Consider the following 24,673-nt stretch of genomic DNA (forward strand, 5'->3'; position numbering starts at 1 on the left):
TACACAATTTCAAGAGGGAAGGCTACCTACTTGCTCTATGCATTTCTGGAGAGCAATAAGATTCCTTGATGGTGTGTGCAATTATGAAGAGGAAAGTTGGTTCCCCTCCAGTTTTGCGCAATTTTCCATGTGAACACAACAGATAGAAAATAACAAAATTTTGTTATGTCATATTGTGGGTGGAAGGAAAATAAGCTAGCAAACACAAGCTGATAAAACATTGAAACTCAACTGAAGCATATGTAGCTAGAGAGTGCAAGACATACTGCTAAGGATGGTCGGTAGGGAGGCTCCAGAACGAAGCTAAGGCAAAATTTTGGAGGGTGGTTGTAGACACTATAACACCACATTTCACTCAACTTATTCCAAATATATTATTACTTATAAATTTAAGGAAAACTTATGGTGCAATAAAGAAATACAAGATAAAATGAAGCTAATATAGTACAAGGTGTTGATCCTAATTTAGAATATCATAAGTATTTTCTAGGTTCTAACTAGGAAAAATATGAACAAATAATATTGCTAAAGTCCAAACAACACACATGAGCTACATAACAAATCTAGGTGTTACAATTTTATGAATAATTGCAACTCGTTTTCAAGAGGCATTCAAAGATAGATTGTGCTTTCATTTAGTTGTATAAACACAAACTTGAGAAATAAAAATGAATTTCTCAATATCCAACATGTGTGTTTGGCCAACTCCCATCTGAGCACATTACCCATAATTTCTTGCCAAGGTTTTGCAAAATCCACCCTCTAATGCAAAATTTGCATTCGTATCTACTAAACAAAACCCTAGCTCCAAAGGTCCTCAAATAAATTAAATTTTAGTGTATGGAATCTTACAAGGGTGGTTCCCCTAGATTTAAATTAGTGCTAGGGGTTCAACAAAATCAATGATTCACTCATTAAAGTATTGGTTTGGATTTTATGACAAGTTGCATATCACTTCCTTGAGCTATTTAAGGGCATGTGGTGAATTTGGTTGAAGGTTATAGAAACCAAATCTAGTAGCAAAAATGAGTTTCCTAAGATTTAGAAATTGTATTTGGCCAAGGCCCATGCAACTACACTACTCACAATTCGTTGTGATAGCATTTTGCAAAACTCACCCCCTTGTGCAAAATTTGTATTGGTATTTACTAAAAAAAAACCTTATTTTTGAATATCCTCAAATATATCATCCTTTTTCATATAAAATCCTAGAATGGGGGTTCCCCTAATAGTAACCAAGTTCCAAGAGTTCAATGAATTCATTGATTTTCCATTTCAATTCCCAAATAAATTTTATGGCAAGTTACAACTTATTTCCTACAACCATTTAGGGACATGTTGTGAATTTTTTCAAAGATACAAAAACCCAAAAAAAATATCAAGAGATAATAAATGTAAACTAAAGACATAAGTAACATGCTATAAAAACACTATTCTACTATGTGGATATATGAGTGTTTACCACTAATACATTAATAGAGTAATATACATTGATATATATAATTATATATGTATACACACATAGATGAGATAAAGGAAGGAGAACACAAGTAATGAGATGCCAACGAATTATCACTTCATTTATATATAACACAACTCTTACAACAACTCCCTTAAATTCTTTACCTTTTTGTTACATTGGTGAATTATTCATACTAGATGCTTCCATTATATGGTATTTACAATTATTTAACTACCTAGGTTGGTCAACTTGAATTGTATAGTCTATTGACTTACATTATAACTTGGTCAGTCTACTTGATTTGTGTAGTTGAGTCACTTATATCTGACATGACTATGAATAAAGTCCAACTATGGGGTATACTCACGTAAGTTGACTAAGCCTTCCAACATCTTGTGGTGACTCAATTCTTCTATCATCCTAAACAAGTGGGAAATATGGATTACAATAAAACTTTTGAGAGAGAAAGAATGGTACAAAAATTGTAATTTGAGAAGTCTTCTACTTATGAATGTTAGCGTTCTTAAGTTTGTTTTTTTATGTCAACATTAATGTCACTAATGTTGATACATGTAGCAATGATGCTTGTGAAGATGTAATCTGACGTTGTGGAGATGTAACCTATACTTCTTCAAAATAGTCTCGGTTCATGTACAAAAATGTACATGCTTAGCAAGTGGTTTGACCCATTTACGCTACCTTTGCTTTCTGTCAATGTCAAATTATTGCTAGAAAATTTGAGTCAGACAATATAAGAGAAAAATATTAAAATATTGGTTTGGCATGAGAGGTTAGGGTATATTCTCACTGATTAGTTGACCCCAATGGTCACCTACAACTGCAATGTGAATATGTGGTGTAGACCTCTACAACGATTTTGTCAAAATTTATCCATTCATCAATAATGCAGTGAGTTTGAACGTCGTCGTACTATGATTTTTTTGTATCTTTTTAAAAAAACCATTGCTTAAGCAAAACCAAATGTTTGAACGCTGGAATGGATTAGTTCAATGTCGCACTTAATAAGGCGTTGTATACCCAAGCCGCAAAGCCACAAAAGAATCTGGACCATAATTTACTTGCTGGAATAGTAAAAAAAAATTCGAAACATCACAATGTTGGAGTGTTTGAAGTTTTTTTTATGGTGGAAATGGATTCAATATCATAAAAACTCCTAAGCCCCAAAACCTTGAAGTTTTATAGACGTAACCCAATTTTTAAAAATTTCTGCTAAATTTTATTGTGATCTTACCAGAATTTCCATTATTTTCCGCCTTAATTTGTAAATTTTTATACCAAGGTTATTAATATTCAAAGGAAGAGTGATCTTATAGTGGATGGTTCCAATGCTTCAGATTGGTTAGTGGAGAGCTAGTCTCCACTTCCGGCCCATCTCTCAGTACATTTCTCTTTGAGAAGCCCGATTGGTCAATTCATGAGCTATTCATTCCTGATCGATTCGAAACAGAGGGCCCTGCCGTTTGACCAACGATCCATAGAATTTTCAAACAAAAAGATATCGGAAAAACATTTATCGATGTCAATAATGTCTGTTACCGTTTGACTTACTGAGTTGGAAGGATCCGAGGGATGAAAGACCAAACACCCAGAAAATCTTAAAACGAAAACACATCTGGAAAACATTTATAGATGTCAATACTGTCCAGCATCAATTATTATCAGTATACTGTTATTTACCTGCGTTCAAATTATCTAGCACCTTTACTGAGGTCAGAAATCGAAGGCTCATAGGATGAAAATCCCAAGGCCGTTGGAGTGAAGTTCTCTGGGATATCTGAGGTCAGGGATGGTGCTATACAGCCAGAGAAGAGCGCTAATCCATAAATTGAATTCTTATCTGCAGAGCGCTTATCTTCTGATATGCAGAACGCCTCTCTCCTAGAATTTTTTGCATATATGATTCTAATGCCTCATACCTAACCTCCCTCTTCAACCACAACTCCACCAGAACCCATAATTCGTATTTATCCCTTCTCACTATGAACAAGTGATTCGGAAATGCCGAAACCTGAAGCTCCACATTATCAAATCGGGAACTCGTAGGGTGAGCATATATATGAGGTAGTAGAAATGATGCAAACCAGTCAGAAATCGCAGAACCGTTGTACATACGATCGTCTTCAATCACTCCTCCAAATTGAGGACGAGCTGCAGCTACAAACCTAATAGTGAAAAAAAACACGTGAAAGTGTATCTGCTGAGGAGGCAAATCTTCTATCAACCGGCACCCTAAATCCAGTGGACCAATATCCCTATCTCCCACAAAGGCCACATATATTCTTCCTCCATTGTTCCACTGGAAAACATGTCTCAGTTCAAACCCAATATGAGGAATCCCATACCTAGACAGACTATCATGAAGATCCCATTTATTTGTGGTCATGCTGAAAACATCCACCCCCACAAAATTGAGAAGCTAGCGGGACTTTACACGCGCAGCTTCTAGATGGAGTGGCAAGTTTTTCAGGCTACTCGTTATCTTCACAAACGTGTCGTCCTTGTACCCATCTATTACCAATATGAATTTGGAAAAGGAAGTGCTCATAACACACGGCTGATGTTCCGTCCATTTCCGTTGCAGTTGGTTGGAGTTCATCACCATGGCGTTGCGCGCATCAGGTTCTCCGGCGAGGCAAAGAGCCAACGATTTATTTCTTCTTGTTAGGCACAGTACTGAAGACCCATTTGAGGGCAATTTTGAGTGTGTGTGCCAAAAATCATCCATCTTTAAGATGGGTTGGAAAACTTTGTATACTATCACACGTCTCCTTAGCCCATCCTTCTCAAGTGTGACAACTTCACTGTTTGCTTTTAACACATGGATCTCTCTCGCCCTCGGTCTACGGGCTGTGACTTCATCTGCTCTTTGTTATTTAAATATTATTAAGCAGTAGCCCTATTCCTTGTTAGCCTGGCTGAAACAGCTGATATTGTTCTGTACTGCTCCCTTTAGCAAATGAGCGAATGCTCAATTTGTGCATTTCAATCTTGCTATATCAGCAACATCACAACGAACCAGGATACTGCCTAATATACCCATGAAAATCAAATGGGAATGCACAGGAGATCAGTGGAAACTTCAAACAATCACAACAAATATGATCTCAATTCAGATTTTGCAATTTCTCAATAGTTTTTCCAAGATTTATGTCAGATTCCAGGTAGCCCAAGTGGACATGTGCATTGTCAAACGAAACGGGTTATGAGTTTCAAATTAAAGGATTCACATGCTTATTGGATAAACTCAATCGGATAAAGGTCGGTGCTAATTAATAACCATGGGGACAATGAAAGGCGTAGGGAATACAATCTAGAAAATTTGGCGGATTACCTGACAAGGAAAGCTGTCAGAAGGATCTTCTAGTAACAATATCATGTTAGCTGGGCATTTTCATTTTGAAAACTAGCACAAGTGGAAGCAGGTGAGAGCTGTAAGCACCTCTTTTGCATGACATTAATTGGGGAAAGTTATTGAGACCAGACACTTCTTTATTTTGACTAGTTTGAAAGAACTGGATTGTCAAACAAATCAATGAAAGAATTAATTTGAATTAATAAATATTTCATGGGAATATGTAATTACAAGTTTACCAACACTATGAAATTACTTTAACGCATTAAATTTGATTTATAAATAAATAAATCAAAGAAGTCACTTTTATTCATTAAAATTTATTTATAGATAAATAAATCAAACAAGTATTTATATTATTAATTAGAATATAATTTTGTATTATTAAATTAAAATACATTATATTTTAATTAAATATATATAGTAAATTGAGCAATAGCTCGATTTTTGTCCTTTTCTCATTGTTTTTATTTCTATTTTTTATTTTTCTATTTTTATTTTTATCTCATTTCTATCTTACTTTATCCTTTTTTATCTATTCTTTTGACTTGGTTTTTTCTATTTCTTTTTAGCTTCCTTGAGTAATTTTTATCGCATAGTTTAATATTTAATAATATAATTTTAATTATTTGAAAATATTTATCACATCTATGAGAGTTTCTAACTAAGTCAAATATAGTCATTTCCCTAGTCATTTTCCTTATAAGCCTTAGAAGATCTGATCTCTTTATTTAGCTTGCCTTTATGATCTGATTTTTCATCTTGTCCTAATGATGAACCAAATGGGTTGGCCTAAATCTTCCAATATGATTTCTTCCAAAAATGTTTTCAAATAATCAGAATATGGATCACAAAAGCTTGAATTTGAATATAATTTTAATTTTCTTTTTTCTATTAAATATTAATTTAATTTATTATTAATAATATAATTCTAATGGATTACAAACTCTCATTTTCAAATATTCTATATTCTGATTCAGCTAATTCTATTACATAATAACATTGAAAATGAAAATAAATAATAAATAAATAAATAAATATTATTTCATTCTATTTCAGTTAATTTTATTACATAATAACATTGAAAATGAAAATAAATAATAAATTAATGTTATATCTCATCAATAAATACCTAATTCTTAAAAGCTTTTTCTTAACGGCTAGTTCATAACGCCTAATTCTAGGCAAGGATGCAATTTTCTATTTAAACATTTGAGAATATTTATTTTTTCACTTCTATCATGAGAATGAACCACATTACTTGGTTCGTTGAAAAAAACTAAAAACGATATTATTAGATTCATTTTGGGATTCAAGTGCGTTAAGTAAGTCATTTACTTATAACCATATCAATATGAATCACAAAATAAATTAAAATTTAACGAGAATTTAAATTATTTATTCAAAAAATTATTTTAATCAATAAAATTTAATTGAGAAATATAATAATTTTTATAATTTATTTTTAAAATATTAATTTTACTAATTCTAATAAATATTTAAATTTACATTCAATATATTTATTTATTATATTCACTATGTTTATTTATTGAATATAATATAATATTGAATATATTTATTTATATTTAACATATAAACTTCAAAATTTGATAAATCTCGTTTAATATTTAAATTTTATGATAAATTCAATCATAATGTATATATAAAATACATTTTAAATTCCAAAACTTAATGTTAACTAAATATTTATCGTCAAATTAAATGTTTTTAATAATATGAAAAAATAATTTAATTAAATAATTATAATGAAATAAAATGTTTTAATAATATAAAAAAAATAATTAAATAATTAAATTTAATGTAAATTATCTATATATATATATATTAAAATTGATTAATTGATATCAACAAATACAAATAATAAGTTATCTAAATCAAAATTTATTTATTTAAATTCAGGGAAGTACTCAGTACCATGAACTAATAAATTTTAATATATTGATTTTTTTATTATTATTATTTTTTTCATTTTGCTATAGTATTGATTACTTTTAGATATATAGTATTGATTACTTTTAGATATATGAATAATATCATTAAAAGTATTTAAAATAGTAATATTTAAATTAATATTAATTAAATACATATTATTTAGATGGAAATTTTTAATTTGGAAAAAACCATGGAAAAATTAGAATACAAAATATTAACATTTTCATCTATTACCAAATAAATTGCATAGTTATATTTATATAAATTTTATTACTCTAACTCAACTAACATATTTTTTTAGTGTTATATATATATATATATATATATATGATTATGATTTTGTTATTGTTTGTTATATATATATATATATATGAATGAGATGTATGTATATTTTAAAGAAAATTTAAACATTATTATTTTTATATAATAATTTATTATTTAAAGTTATAATAAGTTGGAGAATTTGGTATATGAGATTCTTTTGTTTGTGCGGTAAAAGATAGTTAAACCAATACAACATCTAACACAAAAATTAATATAAAATGTTACAAATACTAATAAATAACTTTAAACAAAAAATCTTTAAAATTTTAAAACATCTTAATTAGAATTGGTTTAATCTTGTCATGACATAATTTAGTTTTTAATTTTCATACATTAAAAAGGAGATTTCATTACTACATTTCTCTCGACATATTTCATAGAGATTATTAAAAATATTATTCCTTACAAATTTAGGGAGAAACTAAGGTGCAATAAAGAAGTAGATAATAGGCAATTAAGATAATAAAATGAAGTTTTCAACCTTAATTTAGAATATTAAAGTATCTCCTAGTCCTAAGTAGTGCAAAAATGAAAAATAACTTTGCTAAAATACAATTAACTCACTTGAGCTACATAAAAAATCTAGTTGTTTGAAATTCCCACAACAGTATTAGATGTGGCTATATGTTATCTTTGAGATATTAAGAGGGTTGAAAATGGAAATTAATTTTTCCTAGTGCCTTATACATACTCAAATTATAATACATTTCAAAATATCTATCACAATATTAGCCTTCCTAACCTCTTAAGACATAAAGACTATGGTAACTTTGGACACTTACCTTAACTCTTGTTTAGCATAGAAATAAGATTCTTAAGAAATCTTAGCAATCTCTTACCTTTGTTAAAGTTTGATAGACCAATTTTAGTTTCAACACACATTAATCATCATCATCATCATCATTGTCATTAGAAAACTATATAAGGGTGTTTTCACATTATTGATTACACCAAAAGTGCCAATGGAGCCATTAAAAAATGTTGTTTGCAGGAATACGTGCACGTTCTTAAGAATGTGCACATGTTATTATGTGTCAAGACTTAATAAGCCCCAAACTATCAAATAGCATGTCATGGAGGCATGGTGCAGGAACATGCATGTGTTCTTGGGGAACTTATTTATTATATCCTTGTAACCCATTTTTGTCACATTTTGTACCATAAAACATGTTTTTAGAATGTCTTTGAGCCAATGATCATATCCTTGGTATACATCAACCATGGAGACAATGGACTTGATCTCCTTCAGATTATAGGTAAGCATTTCAACACATTTTTTTTTTATGGTTTTCTTTTTCGATTTTTTGAAAGCGTGGTTTAGAATTGGAAAAAAAAAATAATACCCTAAATCAAAGGAGCCTTATTGAAGTGCAAGAGATTTGGTTACCATGGAGCATAATGGAAACACAAAACCAACATAAAGAAATCAAAACTTAGAAAAAGAAAACCCCAACCTACAACAAAGAAATCCCTATGTCAAAATTAATAGATTGTTTACTACTTCGAGGGAACTTATAAATAATCTTCAAAACACTAGGTAACCCTCATGATTGTATCTAGCATGTTTCCTAAAATCAATTGTATCATTTGTTTCTAATGCCTAAGGCCTATTAACTAATATTTTCAATTAAAGGAATATGATGTATGATTACTATAAAACTGGTCTAAATAATGATAAAATTAGAGAGATAAACATTGTCAAATAAGATTTGTTACCAATACTCATTAACCAAAGAAATATCAAGCAAGTAATAGTCAACATGAAACACATTTTTATGAGATTGTGTACCTACCAACAATTATGAGACCATTATATAGGTGGTTCATGGTTTTTGATAAACCTCCTTATAATACTAAGTAGCTTGCTATACATTTCTTGAGAAAATTATGTGCAGAGTTAAAGCAAGGATTCCATGTCAACTATTTTTCTTGTGAGAATTGTAGGGATTCATTCATGGGTCTTTGCAAAATAGAGGCATAACATAGAAATAGGTCATTGTCCGCCTAGAAGAAATCATAATCCCCTTGACGATGTAATGTATCTCATTTGTACGCTAAAAAATATAATATGATTGACATACATATAGTATAATAGTAAGTTCTTCCCCTTAGGAAATGTGTCTTCATAATAAATTTGGAACATTAATGACTGTCCTCCTTTGAATTCATAGGTATATGTCACAATTAACATTTTTACAATGATTTACTAATGAAGATCTAGAGCCTCATTATTTTAATAATTACTTTTTTAATTTATAATATTTTGGAATTAACCCTTCTAGGTATTCTGATTAAGAAATTCATCATGCTTAAATTTTAAAGGCTTTCCATTGCACCTGGCCTAATTGAGTATGGTTCCATAATTTTGTTGAACTAGACTTTTAACCCTTGCCTAGGTTTTAAGAATTCACTCTAAGACCTCTCTGTAAAGAGTCTTTCTCTTTAATCCTTATAATTTTTTAATAGAAAACGACCTTTCTCATATTGATTATTTTTTATATTTTCATTTTGAGACTTGGAAATTGATGAAGGGTTTAACCCTTTGGCATGACATTTTTTGCAAAGGTTAACCCTAACTTCCCTAGTGACCATTCCACACCAAGTATATCTTGTCTGAATGACTATTTTTTGAATAGTAAAAGTAGTAATCTATTTCTCATATTTCTCATACTTTTAGTAACAATTTTTATTTTATTCCTTACATGTAATGCTTATTTTCATGTGACTCCTATTCATTTGATTATTGGTCATAAGGATGATGCTAGTCTTGACCTATAGCAGTCTTTTACACAGGTTGGACCTGACATTGTTCGAGCCCTTCTTTAATGTTTATTATAGCCCTATTTGCAATAAGGGTAATTGGTGGTTTTGGACCACAATTTCCAATTCTGGCATAATTTTTGATTGTTAACCTTAATATGACTTAAGGGACATTCATGTCCTTAATTCCCTTTTATTTATATATTGAGTAAGTAGTGGCCTTTCACACCTATAATTGAAGTTTTGAAAACTTTATTGGATGTAATTAAAGTTATTTTCATATGAACTCTATGTTAGACAAATTTAGTTGTACATGCTTACAATAATTCCATTAATTTGGCCATAACCCTTGGAAACAATGTTAATACTAAGAGGGGGGTGAATCAATATTAAGGATAATTTAATTTTAATTCCAATATATATTTCTCTTTACATGGAAACCATTCATGTGAGTAACCATGAACATGTTATGTAAATAGAAAATTGACTCAACACGTGAACATACATAGAAATGCCATGAGAAACATACACATATAAACATAGAGGATTTAACTTGGAAACCCAAAAGGGAAAAACCACCATCCTTTGGTTATTATGATGCAAAATATGAGCTCCTACTCTATTTACATCATATGTCTTTGTGAGAACTCACTCATGGGAAGAACCAACTGCTTTAGATCGTTTTCTAGTACCCACTAGTAGGAAGCACCAACTCCCTCTTCTACAGGCACTTGATCAACTTACCAGAAACACAAAATTATTGGATTTATTGCAAGCACCTACTTGAAGGAGGCACCAAATTCTATGATATCCTTTATACATCCACTAAGATGGAAGAACCAACTCCCTATTCTGTAGCCTCCAACCCATAGTACAATAAGAATTACTACTCTCTAATATTGTCTCTCACTCACCCTAGTTTCAACTCCTTGGACTTCCAACTCTTGAGCCTCTATCCTCTTCAGAAGCACACTCAGTAGCTCACTGGTCTCTTCTCATTTACAAAATACATAGTAGACCTTTTTCCTTGGCCCTCTACACTAGAGACCCACTAAGAATCACTCAACTCTTGGCCTTTAATACTTTAGCAACCCACTACACCCTCAATTAGAGCTCTTTGCATTCAACACTTTATTCCAATTTGACCATGTTGCACTATTTTAATCCACGGTTTTGTTCATCTACTACATAGAGAAAGATGTTATAACTTATATGCATCACTTTTCCCAAGTGTACTCTCAACATGGATAATAATCTTGATTTATTGTCCTATATCTCAGCCACTGCAACTATATTAAATTAGAGAATAGACGTTGGAACAGTTTGTCATATGTTAATTATATCTAACTCCAACATACAAAGTCAATGAATATCACCATTAAATTCATCATGTTCAACTAGTACGACTTTCCTTTGTTGCTCCTTAAGCCTCACAAAACTCAAGATGTACTTCATCATGTCTCACTAAGTTCTGGTCTAATATCCATCAGCCTTAGGACTATTTCCTGATGGGGAAGAAATGTAACACACATTCAACCTTCTTAAGTTCTTGATATGGCTCTTCTTGAGGATAGTTGATCTATTGTACACATCCTATGCTCGGGTAGAATCACCCATGTTATGAGCAGAGCTCCATTAATCAACTCTAATGATTATGCTCCTCATTACCTTGTTTCTCTGTTCTCTAAAATCACCATTAACTCTAGCAAACCTGTGGTGCATTGCCATATTCAGAAAAGTCACCAAATAAGGCTTTCTTAAGCCAAATTCTTTCTAACCTATTCATGTTTCCTTCTCCAATTGTAGAGAGCTCCAAAATGTGTCATAGATGACAAATATAGCACATAGTGCCAGTTGGATCCAACTTGTTCAAACCTTATTAACCACAAGTGTGATGCAATGCCACATGAAAAGTTGTAAACCCATTCAAGCCATGTTATCCAAGTGTAATGAACTGCAAACTCTAGTGGACACAACCAAATATAGCACACATTATGAAACTTTTTTATGACATATTCATGTCAATATGGCCATATATCTAAGCCCTCATCCTATAGAAATTTGTAATCAACACTATAGATCATTCAAGGCCCCACGAAATAACACATACCCACATTGATTTGTTTATAGCTTGAAGCATTTAGACAACTGTACTTCAACGTTAATTGGCCTTTTTACACTATTGTTCACATAACACGTGAAACCTTCACAAAACAAGTCCTCGAAACATGAGGGTTGTGTGTCTTATGGGGCCATCACACTCTCTCTTTGAACTTTGTTCCTTTATGCACAGATCCAAAAACTTCTAGGATTATTTCTCCTTACCATTGTGCTTTCCACCGCATCCTAGTGCCTTTTTTCCCTAAAAATTTTGGCTTGAGTCCCCTTGGAAACTTCTGGGAAATAATCACCAAGGTGATGTATCCATGTGGGACCAACCACTATAGTCATGGGCCAATCAGAAAACCATCGGGGTTACATGTATCTATGATCACGCCACTAGGTCCAATGCTCCCTGCCTATGCCAATGGCAAAATCATTGTGGTTACATGTATCTTCCACCATGGCACACAATCTGATGCTCTCTACCTGCACCAATGTGAAAATTGTTGGGGTTACATGTCTATCCACCCCTTATGACCATTCTACAATATGTACTTCTCTTCCACATGTTATGCTCCAAATTGTGCCATATGTCACTTGTTTTTAGACCACCTACACAACTAAAAACACCAAATATGCATGGCATGTGTCGTCGTTCTGGCGCGCCATGAGTTCCAGAAATTTTAGATGATGACATCATGTCGATGTCATCCTAAACCTTTAAGCTACATACTTTGATTTCATTCAGGCATCGTGGTTCCCACATATGATCCATGTCATCTAGGTCATCAAATAAAAATGTGCTAAGTGTCATCCCATGGTTAGTTCATGTTGTCAAATGCCATGTCATCGGTATAGAAGAAGGCAGGTCCTATATGGAAAGTATGACGGTAGTAAATGATACATTTCTCCTTTCCCCGATCCCATTACCTCAAAAATAAAACTTGTGACTCCTTTTGAAACCATAGGGGTTAAATCACCAGGTTGATGTGTCCTATGGGTTCCCCCTCTTGTTGGAATGTGTCAATCACCTGCTGCATCGAGCCACCTTATCTAATGCTCCATCGCATTGGATGTTTTATTCTTGGGTCTCCATGGAAACTTCCTGGGAGACACCTATCGAGGTGATGTTCTCCTTCTGGAAACACCACATTCCCTCATGAGATTATGATTCGTGATCACCTAGATTGATCATGCCACATGTATTCTGACTATGTCGTGGGGTTCATGGCCAAACACCAAATTTGACTTTTTACCTTAAAACTTTGACTTGCAATATATTTTGATCGAGGAAGCATGTTTTAGACTTCAAAAAACCATTATAAACCTCTTTCCAAGCACTGACTAACTGCACCATTTCCAAGAGCTTCTAAAATGATTTCTTGAGATAGAAGTGCCTTGAAATCCTAGGCCTTTGAACCACCATAATTATAATATTTTATAGATTCCTTAATTTAACCTCCTACTATGATGCTTTCGACTAAAAACGCTAGCAACCAAAACATCACCCCTGAACCTGACGCTTCTTCGCATAATCATCTTTTTATGAACATAACCATCTCATCCATGCACTTGGGTGCACATAGGCTACCATCAATTCCAAACACACTAAAGCATCAATATGACACCAATGCCAACATATTGATTCCAACACACTAATTCCATCTACCATCCTGACAATACCAACTATCCAACAATCTCCCCCTTTAGCATTGATGGAACCACATCATTAGTCCACATTGATGGCCACTCGTCATGCTACACCCAACCAACATATTGATTCATTCTTCCTTTATGTATGATGAATTTTAATCAATGGTTGTCATCGAGATTTCTCTCCCTTACTTGGGACACCAATAGATTTCTCTACCCATTTGACATCAATTACAAAGGGATACGATCTACTTTATCTCTCCCTTTCAATTAATGTCTAACTGTTAGACTGCTAATGTGCATTCTTCTTGTGAACAAATAATCATTTCTGATTCTCCTTTACATACTCCTCTTCTAAAGGGTTGATATCTCTTTGATGAGGAACTTGAAATCTTCCATCCAATTTCAACTACAAACAACATGGGAAAATAAACCTACAAAACCAAGCATTAGTAGACAAGCCTCCTGATATTTGATTTTCCTTTTATTTATACAAGGACGAAAAACATCCATTTACGACATTAATGTCAAGGGACCATAATTCCTGCTATTAAGAAGAATTGTCCTTGTGTCTTCTTGTAGCTGCTTCTCTTCTCTAGAATGTTGGATATATATGATATGACCCCCCTGAACATATACAATATGTTCTTTGAATGCTCATCCAATTTTATGGTCTTTGGATCTCTCTTTTGCTCGTGAAAAAATCTCTCTCTACCAATACATCTTTTATACAAATTCGTACTCTTAGTGGTACTATTTTTTTTGCACCTACCAACCATTAGCGATACATTTTTACTTGTTGTTTCTTCTTGAGTAACTGATATCACTCCTACTAGTCTTCTTAACCATAAAATTATCTCCCCCTAAGACCATGCATCTACAAATAGGGACTACTTCTTAAATAACACCAATAGTACCAATACATTGATACCCATTGGGAAATCCACCAGGAAAATTCCCATGACATCTCCTCAAAAAGAGATGTACATAAAACACAAGGTTATTCCAATTTTGAATAAAACCATGACCTAACATTCAACATATTGATCCCAAATGGTAGCCAAGAGTAATTCAAAGTAATAACAATTGTCTATAAGAACACAAAATTTCTGTGTATCATCAAATTTTCTAATTAAATGAAATAAGGGTGCTTCATATATGATCTAAACCTTTCATTTATTGAGAAATTTCTATATCTGAGACCAAAGAATGATGTCTACTTCTCTTAATGAAGAAGATCGCTTTGAGCCAATTCTCTCTTCCTTTCTCTAATTTCTTGCATCTTCCTTCTTGCTTCTTCTTGGGGACTGATCTTGTGGACCTAATTTTACATTGGCCCTCTTATTACTCCAAAATTGTGCTACAACTCCTCTTCTTCTCACAACATAAAATATTTTTGTCTTCTTCCTCTAGAACCATGTTGGTTGCACTTTACTCTCTCCTACAATGCTAATACATTTGAAATAAACAAATTCATCATTGTAATAAACAAGGGAACTCTATCATACTGCCATCATTCAGATGCACTGATTCGTTATATTCCTTCTTGATACAAACATCTAATTTCATTGGCTTATTTTGAAGCCACTCCATTCTTTTAATGAAGAGAAACTGAAGATCTACTCCCCCTGTGTAGATTCTTGTCTATTTCCTTCCATATGTGAAAATTGATTCTTCACAGGAGGGTTACCTTCCAAATTCTTACTCATCCCTTTTTTGAATTCAATGTGACTATATAGGGCTTGAAGTCACTCCTCCCTTACTTCCTCTTTCTTTAACAAAATTTTCTTCTTCCTCTCTTTCCTTATTCTCTTCTTGAGAGAGAAATCAAATATTTGTTTATTTATTTCTCCTTTCTTCAAGTTACCTCTACACTGAGCATTGAAAACAACCCTGCATTCCTTTGTCATTCTATTTCCTCTCTTCAATAGTCAAACTACCACATTTGTATGCATATCCTTAGAAGCATGATTCATATTCTCATATCTACAACTCGCTACCTTGTGCCCAAAAATTGCATAGTTGTAGCCTTCAATATGGCTTAAGAATGTGGTAAAATGATTGTTATACTTGAAAACATTCATTCTAAAACCTATGTTGTTTCTACCATGTTCATTCCCAGGAATTTACTCATTCAACCAAAACTACACTAGAATCCATCCTTCTTATTTCTCCCTTCTCATTATTATCAAGTAATTGGGAAAAGTCGAAACCTGCAACTCCAAATTCTCAAATCAAGCATTAATAGGGTACGTATAGATGTGAGGTAGAATAAATGATGTAAAATAGTCTGAAATCATTGAACCATTGTAGATATGATCAAATTCTTTGATCCTTCATCTTGAGAACCACCTATAGCTACAGACTTCCTAGTGAAAACAAACACCCAAAAATCTACTAAGCAAAGAGACAGATCCTCTATTGATCAATACCCTAAGTCTAGCTCGCTACTATCCCTATCTCCCACATAGGCCATACATATTCTTCCTCCATTAATTCATTGGAATACATGTCTTAGTGCAAAACCAATATGAGAATTTCATTGCTAGACAAACTTGCATGTAGATCTCATTTGTTTATTGTCATGTTGAAAACATACACACACACAAAGTTGAGAGGATGATGAGACACTACATAGGAAGTTCCTAGGAAGAGTGGCAACTTTACTAGGCCACTAGGTATATTCACAAATGTGTCACACTATACCATCTACTAACAATATAAATTTGAGAATGAAGTCCTTAAAACACACTTTTGATTCTCTGTCAATTTCCATTGCAATTGGTCAGAGTTTGTTACCATGACCTTCCGTACATTGGGTTCTCCGACAACACAAAGAGCAAAAGAATTATATATTCATGTTAGGAACGATACTAAAGATCCATTTGAAGGAAATTTTTAGTGTTTTCCAAAATCCCCCCATGTTCAAGATGGATTGGAAGCATACATATAGTAATACACATCTCTTATGCCCATCATTCTCAAGCATGACAACTTCATTGTTTACCTTTTATCAGATGGATATTTCTCACCCTGGCTATACTAGTTGTGACTTCGTATAGTATTTCTTCATTAAATATTACGAAACAATAGTCTCCTTTATTTTTTTCTTGGTTGAAATAGGTAATATTTTTATGCGCCACTTTGTTTAGAAAATGGGGGACTACTTGATTTTTACACTCCAATCTTGCAATATCAACATCATCATAGAAAACGAGGATACTGGCCAATATAATGTTGTCCAACTTTGCAAATGGATTATCGATTAATCACATATTCATGAAAATCTAAGTAGAAATGCACAGGATACCAATGGGAATTTAAAAAAATCACAACAAATATAAGTTCAATCCAACTTTTGCAATTATAATTTCTTATTAATTATTTGAAAATTTTGTTAGAAATATAAATTACTCGTGTATGCATATAATGAATCATTAGAGGAAATTCCAGCCTAAAAGTGGCGTCCCAAGGAAAAATAATAAAATAATAGTTAAAATAATAAAATAAGAGTAAAATGAATTTTGGAGGGAAAAGATCAAAAATATTTTTTTACTTGTATTTTTGGCTTATGTCCTTATCGATTTATCCAACTTTCAAGTGTAGACACTCGTTGGATGTGCAATTAAATTCCACATCCAATGAGTACACATTATGCATACTTTTGAGAAGATCCACACTGAAAAAAATTGAATATACATTAAAAAAACGTGTCGACACGTTTTTTAAATGTATCTTAATTTTTTTCAATGTGGGTCTTCTCAAAATTATGCATAATGGGTACTCATTGGATGTGGAATTTAATTCCGCATCCAACGAGTGTCTACACTTGAAATTTAGGTAAACCAATAAGGAGATAAGCTGAAAATACAAGTAAAAAAAGTATTTTTTCTTCTTTTCCCTCCAAAATATTTGCATGTACCTCTTTTTAAATCTAAAGGATTTTGATTGGTTTATATATTATGACATGGAAATTACATGAAAGTTTCATGTGCAATTTTAGGCTAAAATAGTCTCTAATCGAAGTTAATAGATGTGTTGAGTTAAGTTAAGAAAAGCAAGTCAGTTATAAGTCAAACCAAGTATGAGTTTGTGTGAAGTAGTTAACTAGAGAAGAATCAAGTCTTTTTAGAGTTGCATGATTCCATACTTATTAAGTTTGGCATTTATATACTCGTAGTTGGGTCATTGTAATGTGAAAAAATAAGCAAGATGAGAGACAATCCACAACTCAATGGGTGTGTGTGTGTGTGTGAAGCAAGTAATTAATTGAGAAATAGCTCATATTTTAAGTGTGTTAATTTGTGTTTCCTCCTCTATCCATTTATCATATTGGGATGAGAGTGAGGTTGAGTTTCAGGGTCTCAGGAGAATGATATTTATGAAGGATGTGAACAGTCTGCAGATTCACCACTATATCAAGTGGAGAGAGCCAAGAGAAATGCGACAATAGTAACACACCAATCTACTACTGCATCTACATTCTAACATAGGAAAGGCCCTAAACACACATGTTACACCTACAAAAAGCTGTAGTTCTTTTCCATAATGTAGTCACTCCAGTTCATAGGGATGTTTAGCACTAACGTGACATTCATATATCGTGAGGAGTGTTATCTTGTTGACCAAAGAGTTTGAAAAGTGCATGTGAAAGGTTATCCTAGGCATAAATCCAAAGGAAATTTTTTAAAAGACATAAGAGTAGTCAGAAAAAGTCACATGTGCAAGCAATCTAAAACTTTTTTGAAAAACAAAATTATTCCAAAGGTTTTATTAGAGATCCCTAATCATTTTTGTGTTTGAAAGTGTTTAAAAAAGAGTGTATTAAAAAGGGGAATATTTATACAAAGCTTATAAAGAGTTTCTTAATGTTTTATAAAGAGATTAAGCAAGTTTTATAAAGAGATTATTAAAAGGGCCTTATTTGAACAAGATTTGAGATGCTTTGAAAAGGTACGTCGATCTACAATTTTTACTTTTTATTTTGTCAAGCATGATAATGCTTTGGCTTTGTAAATATCCCTTTCTTTGATAAGGATACATGAATCTGGTGAATATTATAACTTACAGGGCCCATATTAAAAGCCATATGTTTTTTTTTGGAGTGATATGGATGAAGAAGACACATAGAAGATTGAAAAGGGAGAAGCAAAAGATTCAATGTGTGAAGTTGAGCAAGAGCATATAGATGCTCAAGAACTGCAATGTAATGTGGAATTTGAAGCTGATGATGACCTCTTTGAAACAAAGTTTGATACATTTAAGTTTGAGAATGAAAAAGAGAGTTTGTCATATGAATTAATGGTTTGTAGAGTTGACAATGCATCTCTTGTGAATCGAACAGTAGTAGATGAATTTTGTGAAGTTGACATTGTTAATGAGCACATACATGATCGGATATCCCACCATAGGGTGGATAAAAAAATATGTTGATGTTAAATTTGATGAAGATCAATTAACTAGTCATGAGTGGTTGCACATGTTTCAACAAAAGGATCTCATTGATATGTTGTTATTTAATGAAACAAGCCCACGTGTGTCTGGAATCCAAGAGGAAGACAACCTATTTCCATCAATAGAGGTTAGTGAAGAAGTGAAAAATAAAGATTATGATGCAATGACAGATGAAGACAAGGTAGAGAAGGAAGAGGAAGAAGATACATCTCTCATTTCAAGACATAATAGATATGTTTAAGTATAGTGGTTTTTGCAATGCATTATATTAGATATTAGTCAGTTACGACTACCTCTCATGGAAATGGTCATAGATGAATGACTTAACGTAATTGAATCCCAAAGAATGATATCTAATAAATATGTTTTTAACATTTATTTTGAGTGTGCAGGTAAATAGGACATCAAACTAATTATGGTTATAGTTGAAAGAGAAGATTAAGAAAAAGATGCATGAAAGGGCATGGAAGTTTCTAAAGACTAAGAAGAAAGCATTGAAAAAACCTTTTAGCAAAGGAGTCATGAAGAAATCAAATTTTGTTATCAAGAAATATGGTAGAAAAGAGATCAGGAATATGAAGCACATGAAGTAGAACAATGTTCACATTTTGAAGATGAAAAAGTTGTGGAAGCAATCCATGAGTGGATGAATTTTTGAAAAGGAAGTTGTAGAATAAATACTCAAAAATCTTAAATTTTATTTTAGAACAAATACAAAAGAAGCCAAAGAAAAATTGTAGCAGCAACAAGTAAGAAAATATGGAGCTTATAGCAAGAAAGCATGACTAAGAATAAAGTAGTTTAAAGGGTATATCATTTGGAAGAAACAAAAAATAAAATCCACAATGTAAAAAAATAGAGTCATTGTAAGCCTAGCTAAGACTTAGACCAACGAGCATGCCTAATTTATGTTGATTCATGATTAAGTTAAGGTTGAGTCATACAGTTGTAATTAAAGGGGGGTGTTAGAAATAGTAATTACTCTCATATGCATGGGATGCATGAAGTGAATAGTGGATCCGAGTTATGTTAAGAAAAGCGAGTTTATTCCAAGTCAAGTCGATTGTGAGTTTGTATGAATTATTTAGTCGGAGCAAAGTCAAGTCTAGTTAGAGTTTCCATGATTCCATACTTAGTAATTTTGGTGTTTATATACTTGTAGTTGGGTCATTGTAATGTGAATAAAGAAGTAATATGAGAGATGAGCTGCATATAGAAGGATGTGTATGTGAAGCATGTAATTCATCGAGCAATAGGTCATGTATTAAGTGTGTTAATTTGTGTTTCATCCTTTGTGCATCTATCAAATTTATGTAGCAATCCAGCTCCCCCAATTGGAGATGGGCATGGTCAAATCGAAGGGTATGAGTTTCATGAATGATGGCCAAATTAAAGCTTCACAAGCTTAATTGAAAAATGAAATATGATCGGTGATAATTCATAGCCATTGGAATAACCAAAAGGACACCATTGAAAATAGTTGGCCTAATCAAACCACATGAAAGGTTGTCTAAGAGATTTTGTTGTGAAAACATCTTGGCCATTTTTCTTTTGTAAAATAACATAGAAGCTTGAAGCAAGCTAGGTTTGTAAGCACCTCTTTTGCATGGTATTAATTAGATAAAGTATTTAAAATAATCATAACTTTTTCCAGATGTAAAGTGTCAATTTAATTTGCTTGAGAAAAAAAAATTAACATGATTTTTTTTAATTAATAAATATTTTATAATAACTAATAATGAAATGTAATTACATGTTTTAACTCACTAAAATTTATAAACATTATGAGATTATTTGTATGTATAAATTTTCTCCCATCAATAAATACATTAAATATATATTGATATTATTAGTTTAAAATAAAACATTTTAATTATATATATATATATATATATATATATATATATATATATATATATAAATTAGTTTTAAAAATGATCTTAATTAATATATGTTTAAATTTATTTTAAAAATTGTAATTTTTTTAAAAATATTCATTAAATATTTTAGTTAGATATATTAATTATTTTCCATTGATAAAAATATTTGAAAAATATAATAAATTTATAATTCATTTTTAAAATATTTAATTTATTTAATGTTAATAAATTATATATATATATATATATATATATTTATATTTTAATACATATTTAAAAATACATTAAATATATTTATTTATTAAATATATCATAGACATTTAATATGTTTATTTATCTTCGAATGGTAAATAGAATTTAATTTTGTAAATCATATTTAATATTTAGTTTTTATAACAAATTTATAAAATATATTTTAAATTACAAATTTCAAATTAGAATTTCGAAAATAAAAATATTATAAAAATATTTATAATCAAATACTAATAATATCATTAATAATAATAAGTAATTAATTTCATTAATATAATAATAATAAAAACTAATTAATCTCATAAGTATACGATAATAAATGATCAAATCTTATAAAAGTAATTTTGATATAAATATTTTTTTATGTAATATTTTAATTTTAATTTTAAATTTTATTTCAAAACACGCCATACTCATAATTTCATTATTAATAAATAAGATACATAGTTACGTTTACATAAATTCTCTTCTATATATATACACGTCTTAATGAAAATATAAACATTATCATTTTAATATTAATAAAACAGTTTATTTTTAAAACTATAATATGTTACACACTAAATTGATATATAAAATATTTGTGTGGTTGAATAAGAAATAGATAAACAACTACACCATTTAATATCAAACTTAATCTCAAATATTACAAATACTAATAAATAATTTTAACCATGAAAATTTTAAAATGTTAAATCATGTTAATTAGAACAGTATTTATTTTTATTAGCCCCTACTAAAACATGATTTTAGCAATTGACTATTATTAGTTTAGTATTAATCAATACAGATTTTAATGTTTAACTTTTGAAAACAAATATTTATATTTCATTCTTATTGAAAACAATACTTTTCAAACATTTTATTGGACCATAACTTTGAAAGTCTTATTGCAACTTTGTGTTATGTGGTTAACTACCTCAAATATTTTTGTTATAATTTCTGGATACAATTGCAAAATTTATGCCATGATTTTTAAATCCTTAGAAATACCTCATAATCAAGTAATAAGATATTTACCATTAGTTATTTCCCACCAAAATTTAAAAGTATTTGCATAAAAAAAAAGTTTTCTTCAATGCTTTAACTTGTAAGAGTAAAAGTGTAAATATGTAAAGTTTAAACTTAGTAGTGGTTGCTACCCACCAAAACGTTATGCAAGTCATAATCTCAAAGCTTTAACATATAGGAGTAAAAGTGTAAATGTGTAAACTTAGTAGTGGTTACTACCCACCAAAATGTTTTGCAAGTCATAATAGACAATTAAAGGATTATGACTTTTCATGATTGAACATAAACAATTTTGTTTAGTTTATAGAATGTCTTTTAGGATATAATATATAATGATATATAATAATATTATGTTAATGTATTTAAAGAAAAATGACAAACAAAAGAAAATTCCCCAAACAAATAAATTCAACACATATACTACATGGCAAGAGGAGGCAGTTACATCCAGCGACCATCACCTTACGATTTTAGAATCTAAACAATTTCCCTATTTGTTAGGATGCATATTTTTCTTTTGGTTTTGGTTTTTTGTTTCTAACTATAATGCCATTATCACTACAAAACATCAAATTTTTCATTTCCATTATGTGCTTTTTAGTATTCTTCTTAAAAATTCTTAGAAACATCTTGGTTTCTTTCATTCATCGTGAAATATGCATACATAGCGTTTTTGTAGAATTTCTATGAAATTTTGATCAACTCATCAGAACAATCTGAAAAACACATTATTTTCTTACAAAACCAAAATTTATCTACTCAATTTGTAATGGAGTTAGGAACATAAATAAAACATAGTCACACAATTCAAGACAATTATTTGGGAAAACCCTCTTCTTTATGATAATTTTAGTGATAGAATAACTCACCAATTGTAACATCAAAACTTTACAAAATCGACATAAACATAGTAAAAAAAAATAATCTTTTATGCCTCGAACTGTTCCCCATCTAATGACTAATCATTTTGCATACATACAAATATTTCACATGTTTAATGGCATTTAACCTCGAGGGATATGCCACCTGCTTGCTATGGAGTTGTCTATAACGCGACTTTTTGAAAGCCTTTCCGGCGGATTTTTCCGGTCGAAATCCGGCAAGAATTATTGGAATCGCAAGTTTGATAGCTAGTTTCTGCACAATGAAAGCGTCCCTGGGGTTTTTCAGGGTGCTGAATCCAAATATGCAGTTAAAAAACCATTTTAACTGCAAGAAATCAAGATTTGACCTCAATTTCTTCGCCGGATTCCGTCACCGGAATCTTCAAAAAGTCGCATTATAGACAACTCCGCTTGCTATACCTATCATTGAATGTGATTAATGGCTATTACCACAACAAGTCTATGTGCACATGGCTTTACACCCGGTCATGCTGTGCTGGCCATTATCCGTGCCTCCATGTAGTGCTAGTACATGCCGAAGGACAAGACTTAGGTGTGCGTCCGCCAGCTGTTGTGGATCTCCACCCTCGATCTCCGGCCCTCGATCGAACGACAGGGATGGGTTTGAGATTGTCCTAACCAACTGCCTGCATCAGCGTTGGTCGTCCTCATTGTTTCTGGCATACTATGGCTTCGCGCTGCTCTGCAAGGTTTTCGGTTGTGGCATTTGGTGAAGCTCTGCCAATGGTGCAATACAAGGATTAAGGGCAAGAGGGTTTGTCCATCGAACCAAGCAAGGTAACCCTCTCTCAGCTGTCTCAAAATACTTTGCTTTTTCTAAGGTTTACTGCTTGGAAAGAACTGTTTATAATTAGGAAAGAAATGAGGGTTTTGTCTTGTCGATGTACAGAGGTGACTCGAACAATTCCAAGGATGAACGAAGTCAAAAGACCCCCCATTTCATCTGCCTCTGGTAAGTTGTTAAACATCAGGTGAATGTTTGATTGGTTGACCTCTATTCATGCTTTTTTTAAGGTTTACACTCCCCCTGGAATGGCTTTTTGGTTGCTAACACAAAGTTCTCATTTTACTTTGCAGGGGGCGACTTACCGAAGGCGTGCTTCTATGTCAGGTAAGCCCATATCTATATCTTTTGTTATCTAAGTTTCTAGAGATGAACCGCTAGTTTTAACCCTACATGCCAGCCTAACCTTACCTTCTGTTGGCTTGCAGGTATGCTATACTCAGGAGGTTTTAGAGTTTGGTCTTTTGGCTTTTAAGTACCCAGACTCTCACATTGTGACCTCTGCATTTCAGGTTGGAGCTAGACTCTGGTCATAGGATTTAAGAGGTCATTTTATTTTTATTTGTAAATGAAGGACTTGCATATCTGGTCATGGTCTCTCATGACACTCTGTGTTTGTGGGTTAATTTACTGGTCTGGTCTTGATGGACTATAATTGTAATGAACTTAAATGAACTTTCGAGTGGTTATTTTATGTTAGAGTCTATATGTAATAGTAATTTTCAAACCCTAAGGGTGGTGTCGTTGCTCAGATGGTTA

The 24,673-nt window shown here is 31.7% G+C and overlaps 1 long non-coding RNA gene across 1 annotated transcript; it reads left to right on the plus strand.

Annotated features, from left to right (window-relative positions):
• The first annotated feature begins 23,792 nt into the window (after positions 1-23,792).
• LOC149252551 (uncharacterized) lies at positions 23,793-24,243 on the plus strand. Its single transcript, XR_016266075.1, has 3 exons — positions 23,793-23,907; positions 24,020-24,082; positions 24,208-24,243. It is a non-coding gene; the product is annotated as an uncharacterized LOC149252551 (long non-coding RNA).
• The last annotated feature ends 430 nt before the right edge of the window (positions 24,244-24,673 follow it).

This window comes from Pinus tabuliformis, chromosome 7 (genome assembly GCF_031772625.1).
Source record: "Pinus tabuliformis cultivar Carrire ecotype Pingquan chromosome 7, CPIR1, whole genome shotgun sequence".
NCBI classification, from domain to species: domain Eukaryota; kingdom Viridiplantae; phylum Streptophyta; class Pinopsida; order Pinales; family Pinaceae; genus Pinus; species Pinus tabuliformis.